The sequence below is a fragment of the Microtus ochrogaster genome, chromosome 2 (genome assembly GCF_000317375.1).
Source record: "Microtus ochrogaster isolate Prairie Vole_2 chromosome 2, MicOch1.0, whole genome shotgun sequence".
Classification (NCBI taxonomy): Eukaryota; Metazoa; Chordata; class Mammalia; order Rodentia; family Cricetidae; genus Microtus; species Microtus ochrogaster.
The window spans coordinates 2,365,763-2,385,252 of NC_022010.1; the positions used below are offsets into that span (position 1 = coordinate 2,365,763).

The 19,490-nt window shown below is 46.8% G+C and overlaps 1 protein-coding gene across 1 annotated transcript in view; it reads right to left on the reverse strand.

The window, feature by feature from the left end:
* The window catches only part of Myo18b (myosin XVIIIB), a 201,658-nt gene that overhangs the window by 38,141 nt on the left and 144,027 nt on the right, over positions 1-19,490 (reverse strand). The window lies entirely within an intron of this gene.

The window sequence follows — 19,490 nt, forward strand, 5'->3', positions numbered from 1 at the left end:
TGGTTTTGGAGCCTGTCCTGGAACTAGCTCTTGTAGACCAGGCTGGTCTCGAACTCATAGAGATCCACCTGCCTCTGCCTCCCGAGTGCTGGGATTAAAGCGTGCGCCACCACCGTTCGGCCTTGGACCAGCCCTCTGAAACTGCACGCAAGCACTCAGATATGTGCTTCCTTTCATAAGAGTTTCCTTAGTCATGGTGTTCATAGCAACAGAACACTAAGTGACTAAGACACTACACAAAGTAGGATTCCCCAGTGCTCCCCCCCCACACACACAGAGTGACAAACCTGGCAGGCATTTGCAGGCCACTTTCTGTTTGAGCCTATGAGCCTGGCAGGTGAGTCACGATAGTCATCTCCCTTCAGAGCTGAGGGGCACAGGTGCTGGAACTCCAGCTTAGTGTTCCTGACTCCCTTTGTGGTACTCATTCACTGAGCTCAGTACTCTCAGGTACTGCCATGACCCAATTTTGTCCTGACTCTTTGGGATACCTCTGATGTCCACAGAGCATCTATTTTTCAGTTTTTCCTTTAATACCAAGCTTGTTGATGGAAGGTGAGTTGGCTCCTGGGGACTTTAGGTTAAGTCTGGAGAGAGAGTTGGCTACCGTACCTTAGAGTACACTGTGACATGCAGCAAGCCAGATGTTGCTATATCCCACAATGCACCAGACTTCCCAAAATAAAGAATCATCTAGCTACATCCAGAATTGCTCTTCTGGAAATGAATCCCACAGGGGATAGACCAGAGGCAAAACAGGGCCTTGAACAAGTATGGCCAATGAGATGTGAAGCTGAAAGGCTGAAGCTGTACCCAGCATTGGGATGGTTAGGGAGATCACAGTACGTCACTTTAATGTCATTAGATGAACGTTAATAAAAATGGAGCAATGGAGAAGGCATCCTTGAACACCATGGAGTAAATAGAACTACCTAAAGGACTGTCACCTGGGATCTACAGCAACCACACACAACACACACACTCACCACATACATACCATACCTTACATATACATCATCATATACAACGTACTCACACACCCCACATACACCACACACACACACCATATACACACCACACACACACACACCATACCTCCCCACCATATATACCACATACACACACACCACAAGACTGAGGAGCTTGGAGTCTCAGGGAGATTATGGGTAGGGTAGGGTGGAATGGGGTGGGGTCCTGGGAGATACTTTTTTAAAGCTGCTCTGATCATCTGGTTTCTTTTTGGTCGACTATTCAAGGTGACACACATACCTAATGATGAGGGTGTGTGCAAGGTGAAGATTATGGCTCATATTTGAGTGCAGTTCCCAGACCCCCCACCAACTCCAGCAATCCTGTGACAACAGACAACTTCCCAGGCTTCTCTGAAGAAACTAAGGACAGAGGCATCACTAGAGGCAGCAGAACAGGATCTGATCTGAACCCAATCCACGGGGCTGTTCACCCCAGTAACCCAGCTAGGACCATAGCTGTTTTCCATCACTGGAATGAGCTTGGTCAATATTCCTGTATGGGCTACCCTCCCTGTTCTCCCTACAGGGAGCTGGCACCTTAATGAAGGCATGTAGTCTTTCTGACAGGATCGAGCATTGCAGCAGGGATAGCCTAAAGCCAGAACAGCCCTTAACAGAGATGAAAGGGGAAGAGAAATGTGGAGAGCAGTAGGGCAGGGTCAGCTTACATTTCAGGTGAGGCTGCTAGCCACAGAATGCCCACCTCAGGGTTGGTAAGTGAGGGACAAGCTTGTACCCAGCCCCAGACCACAGCCAGTGGTTAGAAAGGGACATCAGGACAGTGGGTATGGGAACTGTGAGTCAAAGTTCATACAGTAACAACTGCATTTTTGGAGAAATATGAGTCTCTGCAGTAGCCGGAGACCACTTGTTTGTTCCTGGCCTCCCAGATCCGAAATAATCACACAGAAACTATATTAGTTTCAACACTGTTTGGCCAATAGATTAATCATATTTCTAGATAGCTCTTACATCTTAAATTAACCCGTTTCTATTATTTTATAGTTTACCATGAAGCTTATGGTTTACCAATAAAGTTACTGGGCATCTGTCTCCTTCAGTGGCTACATGGCATCTCATTGACTCTGCCTTCTTTCTCCCAGCATTCAGTTTAGTTTTCCCTATCTAGCTCTATTCTGCCCTCTCATAGGCCCAAGCAGCTTCTTTATTCATTACCCAATAAAAACAACACATATACAGAAGGACTTCCCACATCATCTCCCCTTTTCTGTCTAAATAAAGAGGAAGGTTTTAACTTTAACATAGTGAAATTACATATGCAAGACAGTTATCAAGCAAGAATTATAGTTACAATATTTATATCTACTTTATCTTTTATCATAACTAAGGAAAACTATAATTATAACTATCTGTTCTTCAACTCCATCAAAGACCCTGGAAGGATATAATATTACCTAAGTTAACAGGAAGTGCATTGTAAGCAACTTCCAAAACTCTAGAATTGACAGAGACATCTTGCTATGTGGATAATCACCCAAAGTTCCTCTGTATCATTGGGGCATCCATCTTCAGTCTACAGGCCCATTGTATCTGCAAGACTTTTCTGTGAAGCAGGAAATTTCAAAGATAGTTCCACCCATCTTAGCAGTTTTTCAGTCACTTTCTTCTGTGTCCTGCAGAATGTCTTTCAGACTCTTTCATAAAACAGAATCCCTGAAGGACTGTAACATCTTCTTTAGGCAACTTCAGAAGTCATTTTTCTGTGGGTCCTGCATGTCCAGTTCATATAACATACCATTAAGCAGTACAGGTAAGAGTAGTTTCTTTCCCAAATGGCTAACAAACTCCATGAGGAGCCTCTTTGATGCCCATCATCCTCTTGAAGTAGGTTGGTGCTGCCAGGAGCAGTCAAGTCTCATTGTCATAAAAATTCTAAGTTCTTAAAGCATTTTAAATGCCATATTCTGTAGTCTTTGAAAGAGCCAAAGAATATATATTCATCTGAAGTACATTTTTGTATATCTAGAAAACCTAACTAACATGACTACAAGCTTGACTACTTTAGATGACTATCTATTAACCTGTATTTTTAAATTATACATTACATTTTTTAAATGAGCTGCACAAACACAATATCTTAATCAAGAGCATATATATACATATATATATGTATATATACATATATATAACAAAATTGACCTTAAATTTGTATTAGTAGACCAAGATCCATACTAATGTAAAGTATTAATCTCTATAGCATATCCCCCTTTAAATATAAACAAGCATTTATAAACAATATTTTGGAATTTGGGTGTAGTTTTCTACAAACTGTTTTCTGATTTTTGTTGGGCAAAGTACTTTTTGGGGGGAGTTTACAGAGATCTTTTGGGGCATCTTGGTCCATAAAACCACATTAGCCTGGAAGGAATCCACAGGTTCCCTCCCATCTTCTGTGGAAACAGAAGCAGAACCTCTTTTCCAAAGAAACATAGCCTCAGACCCAAATTTTGAAGTCAAGATACCTTTAAAAAATATATATGTTGGTCTAGCTTAGCACCTCGTACAATGAAATGTCTCTCCCCACTTAGCTCATTCACAGTCAAAACATTCAAAGAAAACACAATAATATGCATAATCCAGACTTTTTGTGTATTTTCCATCTTTACATGGCTTATTTTTCTTTACTCCTTTAATCTATGACTGTCTGTACTCTGTCTCTCTAAAGACTTTGTTTTATTTTTTTAAATCACTTACTTCTTTTTATAACTGTCTATACTCTTTTTCTTTTCTCTCCCAAGTCTACATCATTTATCTAACACTGTAACCCATTTGGAGGTCTTTTTTATCTGAATCTGTCTTTATTGCATATCTGTAATTATTTTCTGACCAGAAATGCTTTTTTTTTAATGCTTAGTAGACATGGCTGGACCAACTCCTTGGTCCTGCCTGTCGGCTCCACCCAGTCCAACATGGTGAAGCCATCTTCACTGCCTCTGAGAGCCATGCATGCTGCCTCAGCTCCAGGGTCACAGCAGGTCTATGTCACCATTAAGCAACTAGTAGCATGCTGCTCACAAACCCCATTTAAGAGCTTGGCCTCCTGAAAGAGTCAGAGTTCATGCTGACAGAACAACCAGGAAGCCGTGGTTTCTTATGCTCAGTCAATAAGCCTTCTCTTAAAGGAGCTGTAGCACTCCTGTTCACCACCAGCAAACAGAGCCTATCAGAAAAAAATGCTGTTACCAAAAATGCTGCACTTGGCTCCTGTTTTTGTGGGTCTAGAGCTGTTGTAATAAAGGTGGAGGGCCGCTTCCTCCCACTCGGCTAGCTTTACCTGAAATAATTACATGGAAACTGTATTCTTTTAAACACTGCCTGGCCCATTAGTTCCATCCTCTTATTGGCTAGCTCTTACATATTGATCTAACCCATTTCTAATAATCTGTGTAGCCCACGACATGGCTTAACCTGCGTCTGTCTGGAGTGGGAGAACCATGGCGACTCACTGACTCGGCGGCTTCTTTCTCCCAGCATTCTGTTCTGTTTACTCCACCCACCTAAGGGTTGGCAGATCAAATGGGCCTAGGCAGTTTCCTTATTATTTAACCAAGGAAAGCAACAGATTAGAAAGAAATCACTCCCACATCATAGAGCCTTTTTGAAAAAAGCTTTCTCAGACTTTACATGGAAATTCTTGCCCCATGCTGGTGTACCATTCTGTTGGCAGAAGCTGCTCATTCGTTTCCAGCTGCCCAGACCCAAAATAATCATACAGAAACTATATTGTTTGGCCAATAGCTTAAGCGTTTTTCTAGTTAGCTCTAATATCTTAAATTAACCTATTTCTATTATTTTATAGTTCACCACGAGGCTCATGGTTTACTGGTAAAGTTCCCAGGTATCTGTCTCCTTCGGCAGCAGCTACATGGTGTTTCACTGGCTCTGCCTCCTTTCTTTATCCCAGCATTCAGTTTAGTTTTCCCACCTAGCCCTATTTGGCCCTGTTATAGGCCCAAATTGCTTCTTTATTCATTAACCAATAAAGGCAACACATACACAGGAAGACTTCCCAAACCACTCTGCCTTCAGGCTTAGCTGGTACTTCCACACCTGGACCCGATGGGCATGAGGGAATCACATGGAATGCAGTGAATGCTGGTCACATGGCTGTTCTCTTACAGGCAAGGGTACTGAACATCAGAGCAGGGAAACTGTCCGCAGCAGAGCAGCTGTCAGGATGCCAAGCTGGGTGATTATCTCAGGTGAGACCTCTCAGGCCCAGTGTGCAGACTCAGGAGCCTCCTCCAGCTTTGCTTCCGTGCCTCTTGGCCAGGTGAGGGTCATGTGTAGGTCTGCAGTCCCAACCATCAAGGAACATCCCAGAGAGTAGAGGAGATAGACAGGGATAGGTGCAGAGATGAGCGTTCTGACTCCAGTGCGTGGACTTCACCAGAACTAAGCAGATGGGCAAGACAATGGGACTTGAGCAGAGACAAATCTGCCATTTTACAGCACCAACAGTGGGGTCTGGAGACAATCAGTTTACAGATACAGATCTCGACTGTGCGGCTTACAGGCTGTGCAACCTTCAACAAGGCATACAACTATTCTGGCCTCCTATCATCTTGTGGCAAAATAAGGGCAGCTGGTAAAGGGTAAATGTGCTCATGGGAGGGGAAGACTCAACCAATCATGTGGTGTTGCTAACACCAAATTCCCAGAAGAGGAGCATTGGAAAGGGCCACATTGTTCCTGTATCACTGGGGAGGCATTCCAAGGTCAAACCCAGAAGAAGAGCTTGGAATGTGAAAGTCTGTGTCTAAAGCCATAGATTGACAGTAAAGACGTCAGGGGGAGGGGCTAACTAGATGGAGCAGGAAGACTGGAAGAGTCTGACTATAGAGATCAAGACATCAGTTCCAACACTGTAAAGCCCAGCAAGGGCAGACAGCATAAATCCCCTCACCTCCATCAGAACCTAAAGAGATAAAACACACAACAAGAAGGGGCCAGTTGGAGGCAGTTGGCTCGGGCTGGGGACCTTCAGCCTCCTTAAGAGATCCAGGGACAGATGCCTGCTGGTATGGCACTCACATCTGATCATGCTAAACCTTGGCTCGGCTGTCCCTCGAGAGCACAGCTGTGTTCTGAGGTCTGTTTGAGCTCAGGACCCTCAGTCGCTAGTCCAGAGCAGGAAGAAGCTCAGGGGTGAGATGTTAGTAGGATGTAAGCCTGTGTAGGTAGGTAGATATGCGCATGGCAGAACCCCCACAGAAACCACTTGATGCTCAGACAGGCCTACAGCGCTGAGGCAGGGAAAGAAATAGCCTCTACATGCACCGTTGCATGCTGCATACTCCTCTACTGTCCAGTCATGCACCTGCTCATTAAGTGAACATTTATTGAGCACCTATTGTGTACCAGCTTCCATGGAACTGACACTGTTACAGAACCTGATCCACCTGTACTGCTGACACACGACACATGTCAGGCAGATACATGTTTAGGGTAGAGAGAGTCAGTGTTACTATATGACTCTCAGTGACAAAAGATAGGACTGATGCACACATGAATGTGCACCAATCATATTCACCAAGATAAAGACAACACTGGGCAGCGTGTACTCCTGGCCCAGCATCGCTCGAAGGAATCCGGAGCCCTTTAGACTTCCCGGCTGATGCCTTCCCAGGGGCACTCCAAGCATAGCCACTACATGGGAAGCAGTTCAGACGATAATTAATGTCAGCAATTAAAACCGTCTTTGCTCATGACATTCAATTAGAGGCTAACACCAATATACCGGTGCTGTCTGTTGTTTGCTGTTGTTTCTTTACGCAGAACACGCTGCTCTCCAGAGACCTCCTCTTGCCTGAGATGAGAGGGAACTTTCCCCACAGGCTCCTTGCCTCTGAGGCACTTTCTCCAGGTTTGGTTAACCTGTGCCAGGGTTTGCCTAAAAAAACAGATCTCACAATACTCCTGAAGTTCATCCATCTTGCTGTTTTCTGACACAATCAAGACAGCAGGAGTTTCCTGCTGGGTAGGACATGGGTGTTCGAGTGCACAGGTTGATACACATGCAACTGTTCGAGTGCACAGGTTGATACACATGTAAGTATTGCCAGTGGCTTGCTTAGTAAACACAGCACACATCTATATCTATCAACATCTGTGTAATTAGCAATGGCAAATATTTTCTGACTTCAGCTTTGTAGCCCAGACTGGCCTTAAACTTTCCATCCTCCTGCCTTCGCTTCTCCAGTACCTGGGCTTATGGGCTTCCACTATCACACCCAGATCCTGTTCCAATATAAAATCCAAATGGCCTTGAATGTCACATGGACAAGAGGATCCCCAAGCTGTCCTGAAACATGCTGAAAACATGGAGTGTTTTTATATTCAGCACATGTGTTTGCAACATACATGAGCTCATGGTGACTACTGTTGAGTTAGTTCATAAATGAACGCCTTGTTCTGACTGGCACTCTGCCGAATGGCTGACATATCTCATCTTGCTTAATATTAATGAGATTCCTTAGATCCAAGCACCGTGGAAACAGAATATAACCGGAGAATGTTGAATTACTGCTGTGGCCATTCTCCCCGGCATGAGCTATCAAAACATGCTTATGCTTTCTTTTTATGCTTTTCCAGATTCTCTACAGAGACGACAAATTCCATGCATTATGAGAAACTTGGAAAATGGCCTTCATTTCTCTGGTACACTGCAATTGAACTTCTCTCTACCTGCTCAAGAGTGAGAACGAGGCAGCTATCAGCAGGAAGCAGGGAAAGGGAGCATGCAGTCGCTGCTCCACGAGGTCATTCCCTTAACCATGCAGAAAACGCGCTGCTTCATTCTATTTTTATGGTGCAATAATAGATGCAGAGAGACTCATCAAAGACCTCATTTTAGTTCACTCTCTGTTGCTATAATAGAACACCCGAGACTAGATAATTTATATGGAGAAGACGTTTAGTGTGGCTCGGGGTTCTACAAGTCCAAGGGCATGGCAACAGTATGTGCTTGGCTTTTGCCAGAGGCTATATGCACCTGACAGAAAATGGAAAGAGAGAAAGGGCCTGAGACACCATCAATGAGAACAAGGTGGTGCCAGGGTCCCTTGTAGTAGTTGTTGACAACTACTCTGGAGACCGTCACTTTGGTCTTCTGAAAGAACTCCGGTGTGTGGGCATGTGTATGGCGGGAGGTGGGTGTGTAAAACCTTAACCCCCACCTCCATAGACCACAGTACCGCCTAAAGGTCTCACCACTTTTTGGTACTGTTGTTTGGATACTTAGAAGATCAAATATCAGTTGTTCTTTGAAATCAGATTCAAAACCTTAGCAGATTCCAAGGACACACTGATAGAAAGGGGCAGGGAGCCGGATGTGGCTGTGTATGCCTTTCTTTGATCCTACCACTCAGGAGACAGAGGCAGGCAGATCTCTGTAAATTTGAGGCCAGCCTTGTCTACATAGAGATCTCCAGGACAGCCAGGGCTATACAGAGAAATCCTGTCTCAACAACAACAAAAAGAAAGTGGCAGAGACATACACATTGAGACAAGTTTACAGGGCCGGCAAACATCTAACTGTTTCTCCTCATTCGGGGCAGGCATGCCTGGTGGGTCCCTGCACAGACTTAAGCAGCCAGGGGCCAATGTCTCTTCTCTTCACCACCCAGCTGAGTGCTTCGGCCTCCAGCTGGCCTATGCTTTTCCTGTTAGTAGCAACCAGAATGCCAGACCTTATCACGTCTGAAGTGATGGCAATCTGCCCAGGAGTGCCCCTGAGTCCTCAAAGAACACAGAGAGACATATGGAGCGCAATAGGTTTCCAGCGTGAAGTGTCACTTCTGTGCTGAGGGCTTGATCATCAGCTGGTGGAGATGTTTTGAGAAGCACCAGAAACTTTAGCTGGAGGAAGTTGGGTTGCTGGGCATTTGTCCTGGCACTATCTCTTGCCCTGCCCACTTCCTGTCTCTCTTTCTGATTCCTGGTTGCCACGAAGGAAGAAACGTTGCTCTGCCATGAACTCTCACCACTACAACACTCGGCCCATCACAGGGTTCATCCTGCACACCCCACAGGGTCTAACACAGTAAGAATGTATTTAAATCCAAGGCCACACATGCTACAAACCACAGAGAGTTTCCTCAGAGTCAGTACACAGAGCTGTGTCCGTGGAGGCCATAACTGTATCTCAAGCTGATTTTGGAAGCACAGATGCCTCAAGGTTAAAGGGGTCCTGAGAGAAGCTGAGGTTTGGCGCTGTGTGCCCGGGTCGGAGTCATTGAAGAGACCATGAGAGGCCACTGATGAGAGTGCAGCCTCAGCTGGAGCAGAGACTCCAGCATATTCGAGATGGCAGGCTATGGTACAACCATCCAGGTCAGAGGCAGGTATGGAGTGGAGCTAAGTTCTGTGTGCTGTGAATGACATGGCTGGGGAGGTGGGGTTACCTAAGCCCTCCAGAGCCCAGAAGATCATGAGTGAGCCCAAAATGCTGGACACAGAGATTTTTATACTGTTGAAGTTTGGCTTTGCTTTGATCTGCTCATGACAATGCTCTGATTTTTTTCCCCTCTTAGAATAAGGAAGTACGTAAGTTATTTTATTTTTAATTTTACAGGAGCCTACAATTAAGAGACTTTAAATTCTTTTTTGAGACAGGGTTTCTCTGTAGCTTTGGAGCCTGTCCTGGAACTAGCTCTTTTAGACCAGGCTGGCCTTGAACTCACAGAGATCTGCCTGCCTCTCTGCCTCTGCCTCCCGAGTGCTGGGATTAAAGACATGCACCACTACCACCCAGCTGAGACTTTGAATTTTTGGGTTTTTTTTTTTTTGGTTTTTCGAGACAGGGTTTCTCTGTAGTAGCTTTGGAGCCTGTCCTGGAACTCCCTTTGTAGACCAGGCTGGCTTTGAACTCATAGAGATCCGCCTGCCTCTGCCTCCCGAGTGCTGGGATTAAAGGCGTGCACCACCACCGCCCAGCTGAGACTTTGAATTTTTAAAGAGATCTTGGACTTTAAAAGTATTAGGATGTTTAAAGACCATGGAACTTTTAAAGAAAGAAAAGATCACGACTTAATAGTGGTGTGTTTGTGTGTCAGGTTGAGAAAGGTCAATTGCAGTGGTTAGTTTCCGTCAACTTGGCACAAACTAGCATTGCCTGAGGAGGGGAACCTCAGCAGAAGAATCGCCTCAATCAGACTAGCCCAGAAGCAGCAGGGGCATTTTCTTGACCCTGAGTGTGGTAGAAGGGTCTGGTCTATTGTGAACACTGCCACCCCTGAGTGGGTGTCTGTGAGCTGTGTAAAGAAGCAGGCTGGGCCAGCCACGGAGAGCAAGCCAGAAAGCCACATTTCTCCATGGCTGCTGCATCAATTCATGCCTTGAGGGTTTGTCCTTACGTCCTTCAGTGATGGACTCCGACTGGGACGTGGAGGACAAAGAACCCCCCCCCCTCCCCAAGCTGCTTTGTCACCGTGTTATAGGAGCAACAGAAGACAGACTAGAAAGGATTGGGGTGGATCAGGGTGGACCTGATGGAGTGTTTCTAGTTAACAGAATCTGGGTATGATTAAGTCAATCTTTACGTTAAAATGTTAACAATGGTGAAAGAACTGAGGACTTTAGTGTTGTAATCAATTTATAGCAAGTTATTACAAGTTTAGTTTCCTATATAAAAATGAACTTTTCAATAGCTTTTAAAGGGAATAATTGATATAGAAACCATGAATAACAATAAATAATCTGCCTTTTTCCCAGTTGTTTGTCACAGTAGTGGGAAGTCTGAATGACAAGACCTGGGGTAGCTCAGTCTGAAAGCATGCGCAGAGCGAGCCTGGTGGCCTGACTCCATCCTCAGAAGCCATGTAAGAGCCCATGCAGGGTGAAGAGTGTGGGTGATCCCTGCACTCCTGGGGGAAGAGGGAGGTGGAGGCAGGAGAAGGCCAGAAGCGTGCCAGTCAGCTAGCCTGCTGTATGCCTCAAAGCACCCTAAGTTGTCCTCTGAAATATACGCATGTGCAAGGTCTGTGCACACATGAGCTCACACACAGACCTGAGAAGTCCCTCATTAACGGCATTCAGCACATGATCCTTTGGCTCCACAGTGATGAAAACCAAGGCACACGCAGCACAAAGTGTGCTCTGAGTTTTGAACCTGGATCTTCTCCTGAGCCCAGTGCCAGCCGTCCTCACAGTGCGGGGCAGCACTGGTCACAACTCCTGGTTAGTCACACAATCAGGAAGGGGGACTGTAGCGGGCAGAGTGACACCCAGCCTGCACACAGGAGCCTTGGCTCTGGACCACACTAAACCTGTCTCTCTGTGAGAACTGTGGCAGTATCCACTGTTTGTCACTGTTGCTTCCTGGTGACAATGGCAGTTCTTTGTAAGAAGCTTTGTAAAAAGCTCTTTGTAAGAAAACAAAAGGGATACCAAGTGGATCCACCTTACACATCCAAAGAGCACAGTTCTTTCTGGTGAGAATGCGGGAGCACAAAGGCCACCAATGCCACATGGGCAGGACAATCTCATTCCCCAGAAACGAGTCAGAAAATATATCACCTTATGATTGAAGGTGAAAGGATTTCAATGCTCACACCGAGGGAGTCAGAGGAATCAGAATAGAGACTGCCCATGTCATTCGGTCCCAGGAATCTAATACAGGGGGCTGAGCAAGTGAATTGAACAGGGAATCACTTTCCCTCATGGTGGGAAAGGGGAAGCCAGAAGAGGTCAGCTTAACCCAGATGCTAATTTCCGTGGCCCAAGTCCTTTCCAGATGTTGCAAGGATCCCCAGGTGGGTAAGTAGGCAGATGGACTCTGCGTGTCATTAGCAGGATGCTTGGAGGATGCAGGCAAGAGGGGCCATAGGAGACTGTCAGCACACTGGGGGACACCAAGCCTGGGGTGATACAGACCAGAGCAAAGAGAGGCCGATGGATCTTAAAGCCAGAGAAGCAGGACAGCAAGGCTGAGCCAGGGATGAGAAGAAAAGTTGGGGCCTTCCCGTAAAGGTAAATCTCCAATGGTGTTCCCTGTTGGAAGCTGGCTTTGGGAGCAAGAGGACCCATAAGGAGATGCCGAATTAAAAAAATGTTACAGCTTCCAAGAGTGCCCAAGGCAGAGCCTCCTTCTCCGCCCCACCCTCACTGCCCCCAGTGGCTTCCTGCTAGGCAACAGCTGAGCTGAGCTGAGCTGAGCTGAGAAAGGTGGGGATGGATCTGATGGCAACAGGGCAGTTGAGCGGTACTCAGTCAGAGCGCCCTGGCTTCATTATTTAAGATATAAGTGATGTCTCCGGCTTATAAATTCCCACCACACCATCTGCCAGATCTTTTCTTCATCTGTAAATTTTGAGGAAAAGGTTGTAAGCCTTCTAAAATTACAGCTTTTGAGTATATGTAATCCAGTAAAAAAAAAATCACAAATCTGTATTGTGTATCAGTTATTTATTGATGTGTAACAATTACTTCAGCTTAGGAGCAGTAAATTATTATCTTATGTGATTTTTTATAGTGTGAAGGGTTCAGGCTTGGTTTAGCTGGGTGGTTCTGGCTCAGTGTCTTTGCAGGGCCAATAAAGGTCTCTGGGTCCTGCCTATGCCAAAAAAGGACCTACATACGTGACAAGGATCTCAGAGTGAGGAAATTATCCACATGGGCCCCAAATGTCATCTGAAGGGCCCTAGGAAGCAGGCAAGAGGGCTCATGGGGGACAGTTGTGGCCTCAGAGATGGAAGCCGAGGTTGGAATGGTGCTGATGAGCACTAAGAAAAGTGAAGAAATTATCCCGAGACCAGCAACTGAGGCCTTGCTTTTAATCCCTTCGCTTTGGCTTTGGACTTCTAGCCTCTATACTATCCAAGACTCAGGCCGCACTGCCTAATGCCACCATGTGGACATCTCCAGTAGCAGCAGCATGGGAGTCTCAAGGTGTCTCTTTTGAGATTATCATCGTGATGTCAGCAGGGGCAGAGATTGTCTGACGTCAGGTATGACTGAACCTAGGGGACCTGTTTTCAAGGATACTCATTGGTCATTGATGTGGGTTTGGGCTGCAGGTCTTAACTGCTGTCTGGTGACAGAAGTTCAGTGCTCTGTCTTGGGGTTGGGTGACACAAGCTGTGTCAAGGGGATACCCTCCCTGATGCAAACAGCCCAGAGAGAATAAGGCAGAAGCCTAGAATCCTCTACAGCCTAGCCTAGGATGGGGTATGTTGTTTCTGTGGGAGCCACACAGGGGTTCTCAAGAGCCTATTGGAGGATAGTCACCAGAGGGACACCAGATCATCACAGTCAGAAAGCCCACTTATGAGGGAACTCTGTGTCCATTGTGACCATGAGCCAAGCACAGATGTCTAATGGCTGAAACAAAGTCACTGGAAGTCCCAATCCCGAATACCTCTGGAAGCAGCTGGGTGTGGACATCTGGCCCTCAACAGTGACCACCATGCTAAAATGAACTCACAGTCTGGGTCCCAATCCAACGAGGTCGACAAGTCTTGTGTCATCCTAAGATGGCAAATGCAGGCCCAGAGACACACATAGGGGCAGAAAATGCAGATGCTGAGCCTTGGAGCTATAACATCTGCAAGCCAGGGGACACCAAATCACTGGTGCCTGGCAAACTGGTGACATTCAGAAGCTGAGACAAGATGATTGATACTTTGAAACCAGCCTGGACCACATGCAAGATTGTCTCAAAGCAACAGTATCCAATTACTCCCAGACAACCAGCCAGAAGTAGGTGAGGCTTCCAGAGGGACCTGCAACACCTTGGCTTTTCAACTCCTGACCTCTGGGACTGGGTGTCGGCACCCATGGCTATTTTACTGGGAGTTGGTATCTGTGTGCCATGTTACGGCCCCAGCAAACTTAGAACCATAGGCTCTTTCTGTATCCTGTTAATTCAAATAGAACCACAGGGGGACTGTGGAAAGCAAAGAAAGCGAAAGGACTGAGTGACAGCTCACTGTGTAAAGTGTCTGCCACATGAAGGTGAGGGCAGAGAATGAATCCCAGCTCTCCTGTAAGAAGCCTGATCTGTCTGTACTCCCAGCACTGAGAAGACAGAGACAAGAGGGGGTCCCTGGGGCTTCTGACCAGCCAGTCCAGCAAAGAGGGGCTGCAACAGGGGAAGAGGTCAATGTCTGACCTCTACAAGCGTTCATGCACACACATGCATGTGCACTTGTATACGTGCAAGAATACACACATATAAATAGAAATAAAGTAGGAGCAAAAAGCACCTTAAAATTACCCTTAAGTCTGTCACTTCCTGTGGGACGTTAACAGACAGGCAACTGAGTTGTTTAAGAGCTGGGTGATGAAGATCTTAAGTGCGGAAAGCCAAAGTCATGTGCTCAGTGAAGACCCCACTCTGCCAGCCATGCCCATCTGTGCACAACATGGAGAGTAAGAACAGCCCGTGGACCCCAGGTCTCAGCCCTCTCTCTAAGAGCACCCCTGACTCCCACTGTGCTGTTTTAAGGTGATGGGGTTAGAACCCTGGCCCCTGCCTGCCAGGCAACACTCTACCGTGTCTTCCTGCTACCAAAAGCAAGGAGATGCCAAAGTCTGTGATGGTGAAGAGGGTCACCAGTCTCCTCTGATGGACAGGGAACAATGGGAGGCACACTCTTGAGACTCTCACAGGGAGCCGGGTATAATGGCACACACCTTTGATTCCAGCACCTGGGAGACAGAGGCAGGTGGATTTCTGTGAGTCTGAGGCTAGCCTGATCTACATAGTGAGTTCCAGGGCAGCAGAGCCAGAAGTAAGACCCCACCTCAAAAAATTAATTAATTAATTAAAAAAGAAGACCCTAACATGGAATAGGATATGAATGAGGATATTTTGGGCGTTTGGGTAGATGGGATTGGAATCAGGGTGTGTGATGTCCCTGTGAGACATAGCCTTGGGTCTTTGAAAAAAATGCCAAAACTTCCTTAAAGCCCTTCACAGCCTTCCAGTCCCCAAACTCATCCCTTCCCCCATCCTGTGTCCTCTGCTTCAGTGACCACAGAAAGGGGTGACAACCTTTCCAGTGTCCACACACAGCAAATTTCAAAATGTATTCACACTTCCTGACCTAGAGTGAACCCCAACCTCCTGGCTCTAGATTTCCCAGTCACCCACCCACGCCATCATTTCCTAATGAAAGAAAAAAGCTATTTCAATTTTTCTGCTCAAATGCAAATATGACATCCGAAACACCCAATCTTCCTGACGAGAGAATAATTATATCAATATAATTAAGTCTCAAATGCAAAGATTATCTTTAGCACATACACCGGCATGACGCATCCCATGGCAGAGACCACTGCTCCAGCTAGGGATTCTCCAGCTGCCTCCGGCATGTCTTCCTTCAAATCGAGTCAATGTTCTCCTCCTCCCACGGGCTCATGCAATTGCGGAAAGAGAGAAATTAGGCTCCTGGGATTCCCCAGTGGCTACTGAGCTTCCCCTCTAGAGAGCTTTGTCAGGGCTGAGGCTGGGACTCAGTTGGTGGTGTGTTCCCCTAGAGTGCTGGCAACCCCGATTCAGTCCCCAGGATTATATAAATGGTGTGTGGCCATGCACACCCGGACTCACAGGGTTCAGAGGGCAAAGGCAAGAGATCCAAAAGTGCAAGATCGTCCTTGACTACAAAGAGACTTGATACAGCCTGTAAGTATGGGAGCCAGAAGAATGTCACTGCAGGAAGTCGCCTGGGCTGGTGGGACCTGGAAACTGACACCCATCTGTCTGCCTCCCATATGCTGTCTGTGCCTGTTCCTACAGAGTGATGTCCAGGGACCTTCAGCAGTGCCTTCTGCAAATGAGGTCATGACAGGCCATGTTCTACAGTGTCACTTGAGCCCCAAATAGACTGCACATGTGATAGTGGTACCAAGAAGATGTAACAGTGCAAAAGTTCCCCGTAGTGTACTTGTGTGACACTGATGTCAACACATCTGTATAGCACAGTTGTGTAACGACAGAATGGTGGGCGATATCAAGAGACCGAGACATTGACTTTGAGTCTCCTTTGGCCAGGCTCTCAGCCATCATTTGAGCGCACTCCTTCAATGTATGAAAGATAGTGTTCTGCTTTTATGTTGGTTGTAATAAAATACCCCGAAAAAGAAACTTACGGGAAGTCAAGGCAGGAACTTCAGACACCTGATGATGTCACATCCAGAGTGAAGTGAAGAGAGATGAGCGCATGTGTGCTCGCTCACTTGTTTATCCTTTCTTACACAGCTCAGATCCCCGGGCCTAGGGAATGGTGCCGCTCACAGTGGGCTGCATCTTCCCACATCAGTTAACAACGATCTCCCACAGACATACCCACACCATCCAGTGTTCAATCGCTCACTGAGACTCTTCTCAGGTGACTCTAGGTTGTGTCAAGTTGACAGTCAATGTTAACCAGTGAACATCTAACACTGGGCTGTACCGACAACAGCCACTGCTCTCTTGAAAGACTGAAGACCATGTGAAGTGGCTGTCCCTGCCATGTAGGTCTAGATAAGGGTATTCTTCAAGATTTGCACCCAAAAGAAATGGCTTGGTGTACTTCTCAGAAAGTCCCTCTGTCAGTCCTGACAGGTGACTGCATAATCACAAGGCCTCCTTCTTCCCCTAATAACTAAGCCAAAGCTACCTACTCCAAAAGGCTGAAGAACTCTCTCAAATGCTCCAGGAGCATGGAGAGAAGAGGCCTCCTGGGCAGGCCAATCCTCATCAATAGTCCTGTATTGTTACATCTGTTCTCTCAGGAGATCGATCAGGGAGGATACAGAGAGCTGCTGCTGGCACTGGCGATCGATGCCAGGTCCCAGCTTCCCCAGTTTTGGAACATCAATGCTGTCTAGCTGAAAACCGGGGTGTAGGTGGGAGCTACTGTTGGAGACGACAGTGCATGCAACATTAACTGCAGAGGATGCCAGTGAGCAGCATGCAGCCAGGCATGGTGATGACCGAGAACAAGACAATGGTGTCTGGGATGATGGGCTCCCATCTGCTGGGGTGGGAGATGCCCTGCAGTGCTAGACGTCACAAACCCAAAGTCACAGCGTCACAAAGGGACTGCTTGGCATTGTTCCGGCCACAGTCACACTCCTATTAATCCTCTAATTTGGAGGTACCAGGTAGTCCCCAATAGGTTCTGGAGAAATTCTTATCCTCTGAAACACAGGACTCTGAACCTGAACATCAGGCTTATCAGAGCCCAGATGTGAAGCTGAACCCTGACCAGCCCTCGCTGTGTGACCTCCCCTTCAGGATGGAAAGCCTCTGCCATGATGAGGAGGTTCTGGAGTAAAGGAACTTGTGGTTGGCACCAGATTCTCCAACTCAGCCCTGGGCCACCGTATTCCCTATCACCTGGCTGTAAATGCAGAACCTTGGGCTGGGCATGGTGATACCTCCTTGTGACCTTTAGCACTTGGGAAGTGAAGGCAGAGGATTATAAATTCCAGGCCATCCTGGGCTATATGGTGAGACTCGGTTTAACAGAACAAAAGAAGATGAGAGAAAGAAAGAAAGAAAGAAAGAAAGAAAGAAAGAAAGAAAGAAAGAAAGGAAGAAAGAAAGAAGAAAGAAACCCAATACTATGGAAATCAGGACAACAATTAAAAGCTGAAAGTGTAGAATGGCCGTGTATCCCTGCTGTGCCCCTGGAATGTACCCTAGGGAGAGTAAGACAGTATCTATGGAGCTACCCTTCGGCTCATAGCTGCTGCACTACCCAGAGTAGCTGATAGACAGAAACAGTGGAGGCACCCATAGGACTCACAGTCTGTTCAGCCACAAAGAGCAAAATGGTGACCTTTGTAGCAGTCTGGGTGGAACTGCGGGTTTCCAGATCAATAAAGCCAGACTCAGAAAGACAAATATCATGTCTTTCCTGTTACAAGTGGCATGTATATAAGGTGCGTTCATGTACATATGCATGTGTGTGTGCGTGCGTGTGTATATTATGACATGAAGAAGAAAAGAAGCCACTTGTAGGGAGGAAGAGAAGTACAGGAGGAAGCAAGAGAGGATGATGGGAAATAAGAACAATGATTTACATACCCGAGAAAGCCACAGCGAAGCCGCATTTTGCGTGCTAACCAAACCAAAATAATAATCATAAAGGACCCGCAGGGCTGGTGAGAGGGCTCAATGGGTAGAGTTGCTTGTCCCCCGTTCTGTCAAAGACCTGAGTTCAATTCCCCCATGGTAAAAGGAAAGAACCGCAGGATCCCCCAGTTGTCCTCTGACCTACACATGCATGCTTTGGTATGATTACACACACATAGTCATGTGATTATTTTTTTTAAAGTTTTTCCTTTTTATGAGGGTGTCACTCTGATGCCTCGCCCCTTCTGTTGGGTCAGCTTGGCTGAAGCCACCTCCCCTGGAGAGTCCTTTGGGTGACACTGGGAAAACAGGCCCTACACTGAAAGAACAGGCTTGGGAGCAGAAGCCACTGATGACCCAATAGTTGTCAGCCACCTGCTCTCTGGCCTTGGGCAAGCCCAAGCGCTCTACTCAAAAAGCCTTCCCTCACACTGTGTAAACAGAGATTTAAGAGGTCGTTTGGGCAGAAGGCAGAGTTCACATTTAATCTAAAGGGCCCTGGAAAGCGTCTGTGTCTGCATAGCTGCCAACAGACGACCCTCACTGCTCCCAGGCTGTCTGCCCCGTCCACTAGCTACTGCCACCCTCACAACATGGGGAATCCAGCTCACTGCTTGGCACATGAGGCGGTCTATGCTTCCTCTGCAACTTTTGTGATGTTCTTTTTGATAGAGTCTAAAATTATAGCAGCCACTTGGCCACTCACGGTCCATTTACCCATTTATTGACTCCACGGGGAAGAAAAACAACGGCTGAGTAGTACACGCTCTTCCCTCCACATTTCAAGGTGATGGCCGGGCTGTGCGTGCCTCTCACACAAACAATCCATCACAGCCTCCTCACAGCTGGGGCCTCCTGGGCTTGCAACCCATTCGCTCTACCCTCCCTGGCACTTGGGAGTGCCTGAGTCTGATGAGGGTTTGGCGAAGCATTGCCACCGAGGGCCTCCCATTATTTTTCTTCAGTCTGTAGTAAGATGCTTCCCTGGGTCCTGGCATTACCTTAGCCTCAGACTCTCGAGACACCTGTCTTGTACCCTCTCTGGGCATCAATGACTCTTCTGGGGAAGGCAGTGGCCTAAGCCAAGAGAAACTGTCCTTCAGTTTGACTCTGTACTGGAGTCTGATATTGTGTGTGTGGGGGAGGGGTTAGTTATTGGTGTCCGATATTGTGTGTGTGTGTGTGTGTGTGTGTGTGTGTGGAGTTGGTTACTGGAGTCTTATATTGTGTTTGTATGTGTGGTGTTAGTTACTGGAGTCTGATATTGTGTGTGTATGTGTGGTGTTGGTTACTGGAGTCTGATATTGTATGTGTATGTGTGTGGTGTTGGTTACTGGAGTCTGATATTGTATGTGTATGTGTGTGGTGTT